Here is a 7,059-nt window from a genome sequence, read left to right on the forward strand (position 1 = left end):
GGGGTTTGAAATCTGAGAATTCCCTTTTATACTTGGAGTGAAAAATGGGTAAAATTGGGTATCAGTCATCATCGTCCGGCTAGGCAATTCATAAGTGGGAAAATACCCGGTCGGGCATTTCCTCAGCATCGTGATCTCAGCTCCAAATGCCCGACCGAGCGTTTTGCCGGATGAAAAACCCAACCGGGAGAACTTTTTGGAATCCATGCTAGTACACCCGGGTCGGGCGTTTTGTGTCCGAAAAACGCCCGGTCGGGCGAATTCTCTGGATCAGTCTGTTCGCTCCGTTTTGCCCGTTTCAACCTGTTTTTACTTCAAAAGTCCAACAAACTCATTACTTCATCTAATTGGTGACTAAATGAATGAAAACCTATAATAAGCACATTAATTCAACAAAAACATAGGTTAAACACCTCCAAAATCATCCTAAACTAGGAGTTTATCAGTATTGTATGGGTGATGGCGATGGAGGTGGAATAGGTGATGGAGTTCTCTGAATGAGAGAAGGTGGACGCCTTTGCCCCAGCGAAGAAATTCGGATTCTTTGGTTTAACTTCCTCTAAGCCTTCCTTGGATGCTTCGATCTCGGGATCGATGGACTCTAAAGGTGGACCAATTTATGATAAGTTGTGTTGATATTATTCCCTTTCCTTCACGCTTCTTTAATCCTCTCTTAGTCACGGTAATCCAATCTTTAATATCCTAGCAATGCTCAGAAGGCCATAGGCCAAGAGTCTTCTTACAAGTCTTAGTTTAGATTCGTGTCACTAGATGTACGTCACACTAGTGAAAGATGTACTAAGAAATGACTAATTACTTGTAAAGAATTTGATTGATAAAAAATTATTATTTTGTAGAAATTTTCAAATTTCAAGGAAAATGCGTTCTATTGTAAGTTGTTGCAACAAGATGAAGCTTTGAGAGAAGAAAAATTACCTATGAACCATATAGCAGCAATATTATCAAATGTGACATCTACAGAGAACTGGTATATAAGTTGTTCCTTTATTTTGTTGAGTGAACTACAGAACCAGTACCTAAAAAATGGAGTTTGCACCTTTTTTACTATCCAACATTTATAAAATTATATTTTTAGTGAAAAAGTTTTATAAATCCCAAATTCAGTCCCGATTTTTACTATTCTACTCTTTAGCCCTTGAGGGGTATATTTGTCCGTTTAGTTTGATTTGAAGACCAAGTTTGTGATTTTGAATGTTTATGTACTTCTTTTATGAATTTTTAAGGATAAAAAATGTTTGTGGTATTATTAAATTTTTATATATTATCTCAAATTAAATTATTAAATTTTTGTAGTGTTATCTAAAAATGAATTATTTAAATCTTTGTAGTACTAAATAATTTAAGTTATTGCATTACTATCGGGAAATTAATATGCATTTGTAGTATTATTTAAAAAATATTGAATGGTTATTTATAAAGCAATTCATTTTTAGTTTAATGCTTGATTGCAACAATAACATGTTTGCGCTCTCTGATGGAACCAGCTAATACTTGAAATATACAAAAGCTCAGGTATACAAGTCCTCAAAGTGGTTTGAAGAATCTAACACTGATGAAAACAAGATATAGTTGCTGGAGTTGTCTAACATACAGAATATTTTGAGTTCAGAAGTAAAGGATTTGAGTGAATGTGCAGAGAAGGTCAATGATTATTACATGGATGAAACATTCTTGTCAGCTGAATTCATAGTTGCTATGGAGAAAAGCTTGCTGGAATGGTAAAATTCTTTCTTTCATGTCGAATAAGAGAAATGGGAAGAATTTTCTTTCTTGCAGGAGTACTATTTTAAGAAATGAGAAGAATTCTTATGTTTTTACATATGCACAGTTCTAAAATAAGCGGAGAGGTCTGGTCGACAGTGCCAAAATGCACAACTTTGGGTGCAGAAGTTGATTCTCACGTTGATAATTTAATTTGATTGTTTCTTAATTTTTGACGAGAGGTTTCAAGATTTAGTGACCTAACTATTTTGTTTTCAAAATCTTTAGCGTTGGACAAAGCACATTCTAATGAAATAAGCATGATAGCACTGGCTAGTTTGGATGAGCTCGATTCAATGAGAGTGAATGGTGAATGCATATCAGATATTTCCAGCATATCAGAGCAGTGTATTCGTAAAGATTACTTGGTAAGCATTTATATCTTTTGAGAGAGTCTACAATGCAAAGAAATGCTTCTAGGTGCATTTATCTTAAAATAGATTAATGATGAAGGTGATCTATATATTTTCTTTTCTCAACTCAAACAGGTTGAGCAGAAGATCAATGTGACTCCGGAAAAGTGTGTGATTGCGATTCCAAAACTAGGTTGAAATTGGACAACACTCATAACAAGATTTTGCAGGATCTACATAGAATTCCATTTGAGGATGTTAATGGAATAATAAAATAGAAAATGACTTTTCTCTACTTTATTCTTTCTTATCTTATTACTTCAGTTGTCTCTCCACTTTAATTATCTAATGCTTAAAACAAGCGTCTCGCTTATGGCGGGATGGATGGAGTATAAGATTATTAAAACTATTCTTTTATAAATTTCTAATTAATTTCAAGACTACTAAAAGTGGGAATGATATGCGTAGTTTTATTATGTTTTGGTAGTCGAATGTAATATTTAAACACGAATGACGCCACAGGAAATGTGATGCGAAGTTTTCGATTTAAAACCAATTTGATTGTCCGATGAATCCTAATGTTATTGTACGCCTCATAATTTAGGTAAGTGTTGTGGACATTAACCTTTAAATATCACATAAAATAAGTAATAATTACTTTCCTAAACCGACAACCAAGTATCTTTATTTTTGAATTGGAAGACCAAATTCTTTTTAACGAACAATATTTGTTAATATGCTGGTCCCAACAAAAGCTGGTCGAAGCTGGAAAGCCTAAATTATTTTAAGCCTCAAGTAATCCGATTAAAGAAATCGTCTTGATAGTGAAATATAAATAATACTCCAAACTTTGAGCTTCTTTCAGCTGAAATTCATACATACATACATACGTGATACGTATATAATGAAATTATGGTAGCCGTTGCATTAATCGTCATTCTCATTAATTTATTCGTGAATAATATATTTCCAAATAATATTAGAAATTAATTAATTCATTGGTTACGGAAAAAATGATATCAATCTATGGTAGCATCATTGCTTAGCTAACACTTTAAGCAAGTCCTTAAATTTTTACTTAATTTCATAGGCATTGGCTAATTTCACAAGCAAGTACCGAAATGGCAAAATATGACTCATATTATGGGACGGATGGAGTAATAAAACCAGTTACAGGTTTAGCGAGGTACACTGAATTCTTAATAACAAATGAGACTGAGATAGACACTTCATTTTAAACTACAATTCAAGATTATAAATCAAAACAGAACTATAAAAGTAGAATGTCTAAATGATGTGACAACACATAAAAAAATTACTCCCTCCATCCCGTAATAGGAGTCGTATTTAGTTATAAAACGAATTTTAAGAAAAATAAAGAAAAGTGAGTTGAATAAGTTGGTGGAATATGAGTCTCACTTATATATATATATATATATATATATATAGGGATTTATTCATTTCCTTTTCCTATATTTCCTCCTTTTTCATTCTTAATATCAGCCTTTAGATTAGAGAAATGGACGGTCCAGATCAACATTGGGTAATTAAGCCCGTGTTGCATTATTTGTCCTATTTTGTGCATTATGAGGGTACAATAGTAATCTAATAATGGCTGGAAACCGCTACGAATAATGCACCACATGGTCACGAGTAATGCATATAATTGCCTATATAATGCACAATATATGAACTGCAATGCATACGAACAAGATGTGCTGTGTTATGATGTTTGACACACGTTTCTTGTTTCCCCTAAGGGTTTAATAAGCTTAGGGGCTAGGGTATAGTACGTAGACATGTATGTAATCTTCACATGGTAACGAGTAATGCATATAATTGACTATATAATGCACAATTTGTGAACTGCAATGCATACGAACAAGATGTGCTGTTTTATTATGTTTGACACATGTTTCTTGTTTCCCCTAAGAGTTTAATAAGCTTAGGGGCTAGGGTATAGTACGTACGCATTAATAACAAATTATAAAATGATACGAATAATTCACCAAATTGTCACGAGTAATGGATGTTATTAACTATATAATGCACAATATGTGAACTGCAATGCATACGAATAAGATGTACCATGTTATGATGTTTGACACACGTTTCTTGTTTCCCCTAAGGGTTTAATAAGCTTAGGGGCTAGGGTATAGTACGTAGACATTACTAAATGCACGTATGTAATCTTCAATCCGTTGATTAACCCATATACACAATACCTCTAATAATGCATAATATACTGAGATAATGACAATTAACAGCTACATAATGCACTACCTAAACCAAATAATGCACATACGTATATTCCAATAACAACAATTTGTTAGTAATGTCTACGTACTATACCCTAGCCCCTAAGCTTATTAAACCCTTAGGGGAAACAAGAAACGTGTGTCAAACATCATAACATGGTACATCTTATTCGTATGCATTGCAGTTCACATATTGTGCATTATATAGTTAATAACATCCATTACTCGTGACAATTTGGTGAATTATTCGTATCATTTTATAATTTGTTATTAATGCGTACGTACTATACCCTAGCCCCTAAACTTATTAAACCCTTAGGGGAAACAAGAAACGTGTGTCAAACATCATAACACAGCACATCTTGTTCGTATGCATTGCAGTTCACAAATTGTGCATTATATAGTCAATTATATCCATTACTCGTTACCATGTGAAGATTACATACGTGTCTACGTACTATACCCTAGCCCCTAAGCTTATTAAACCCTTAGGGGAAACAAGAAACGTGTGTCCAAACATCATAACATGGTACATCTTATTCGTATGCATTGCAGTTCACATATTGTGCATTATATAGTCAATTATATGCATTACTCGTGACCATGTGATGCATTATTCGCAGATACCAAAATGTGGCAGTTACTTTTCCGTCAAATGTCAATAATAACCCTGTAATGCATACAACCACCTTCTATAATGCAACACGGAACCAGTTTTATAGAATCAATCTGATCCGTTGATGCCTTAGATTTAACGCGTAATATTAAGAAGGAAAAAGGATCTAAGATGTGAAAAGGAGAATAACGCTCCCCTATATATATATATATATATATATATATGGATGTATTCATTTCCTTTTTATATTTTTTGTTCTTTGTTCTTTTTAATCTTAGCCCCAGGATTTTGTCATCCGACGGTTAGATTGGTGCCACGTGTCATTTAATATTGCAGATTTTCAGTTGAATAATGCACACCGACTAATAATGCACCATTATAGTGTAATAATGCAGATCATCTGGACCGTTGATGAATGAGATCTAACGGCCCATATTAAGAAGAATAAAGGATCTAAGGGATGAATAGGAGAATAACGCTTCCCTATATATATATATATAGAAGGATGTATTCATATCCTTTTTTACATATTTTGTTCTATTGTTCTTCTCAATCTTGACCATTCAATTTCAAGATCAGATGCCCCAAATTAATGCCACATGTATTTAATTTAATTGATTAAAAATAAAAAAGGTCAAAATTGGGATTCGCAAATAAGTTTGTTATGGTAACTTCCTTGATTATCTCAGCCAAAGATCTCAGCCGTTTTTCTTAATTATTTGCATGAGGTTGCGATTGATTGAGTTTAATTTTGCTGTGATGTAGAAGAAGAAGGAGGATGTTTTAGACGGTTCGATTCAGTCACGATCAAGAGCGCACGATATCATTAGACGGATGTTGGCGAGCTTGGGAGACCCTTACACGCGTTTTCTCCCTCACGCTGATGTGATCATTTTCTCATCTTTGTTTCCTTTTTCCAATGGAAAATATGCTTCGCGTTCTTCTTTAATTGAGTGTCTGCTTCTGTGAATTGGTTTTTTATACTTACATCAATACTGTTGTAACTTAAAACAATTTTCAGTTTTCTTATTATGTGGCTTGTGTTGGTTCCATCATGACCAAAAGTTCGCCAAGATGGCAAAGTATGATATATCTGGAATTGGGATAAACCTGAGGGAAATTCCAGATGAAAATGGAAAGGTGAGATTGAGGGTGTTAGGACTTCTTCTGGATGGCCCTGCCCACATTGCTGGCCGAGTTTTAGTTGTTCGGCGCACGTTTCTTGTTTTCCCCAAGGGTTTAGCAATCCTTAGGGGTAGGGTGTAGTATGTACTAAGTCTTAAAATCGTCGTCAAAGTACACGAGTTTCAGTCATTCATCTAGGGTTTAGAAATCATATCGGCTAGGTAGTAGTTTTTTACTGATACACATAATGTACATTTTATATTATATAATGGTTGTTTAAGGTTCTGTGATACACGATTTGTGATCTGTAATGTACATTTTTACTGACCAGTTTAATTTAAGTTTGGCCGTATTTGATTGTTCGGCGCACGTTTCTTGTTTTCCCAAAGGGTTTAGCAATCCTTGGGGCTAGGGTGTAGTATGTACTAAGTATCAAAATCATTACCGAAGTCCACGCGTTTCAGTCATTCAACGGGGGGTTTAGAAAGCATATCGACTGGGTAAGTAGTTTTTAACTGACACACATAATGTACATATTATATTATATAATGGTTGTTTTAGGTTCTATAATGCATGATTTGTGATCTGTAATGTACATTTTTACTGATCAGTTTAATTTAAATTTGACCGTGTTTGATAGATCGGCGCACATTTCGTCTTTTCTCCAAGGGTTTAGCAATCCTTGGGGGTAGGGTGTAGTATGTACTAAGTCTTAAAACCGCCGTCAAAGTACACGAGTTTCAGCCATTCATCTAGGGTTTAGAAATCATATCGGCTAGGTAGTAGTTTTTTACTGATACACATAATGTACATTTTATATTATATAATGGTTGTTTTAGGTTCTGTAATGCACGATTTGTGATCTGTAATCTACATTTTTACTAAACCAGTTTAATTTAAGTTTGGTCGTGTTTGCTTGTTCGGC

At 34.1% G+C, this 7,059-nt stretch overlaps 1 long non-coding RNA gene across 1 annotated transcript; it reads left to right on the top strand.

Moving 5' to 3' along the window:
- Positions 1 to 1,467: 1,467 nt before the first annotated feature.
- LOC121803289 lies at positions 1,468 to 2,358 on the top strand. The gene is made up of 3 exons (XR_006050957.1): positions 1,468 to 1,739; positions 2,011 to 2,150; positions 2,271 to 2,358. It is a non-coding gene; the product is annotated as an uncharacterized LOC121803289 (long non-coding RNA).
- Positions 2,359 to 7,059: the final 4,701 nt, after the last annotated feature.

The sequence above is a fragment of the Salvia splendens genome, chromosome 1 (genome assembly GCF_004379255.2).
Source record: "Salvia splendens isolate huo1 chromosome 1, SspV2, whole genome shotgun sequence".
NCBI lineage: Eukaryota > Viridiplantae > Streptophyta > Magnoliopsida > Lamiales > Lamiaceae > Salvia > Salvia splendens.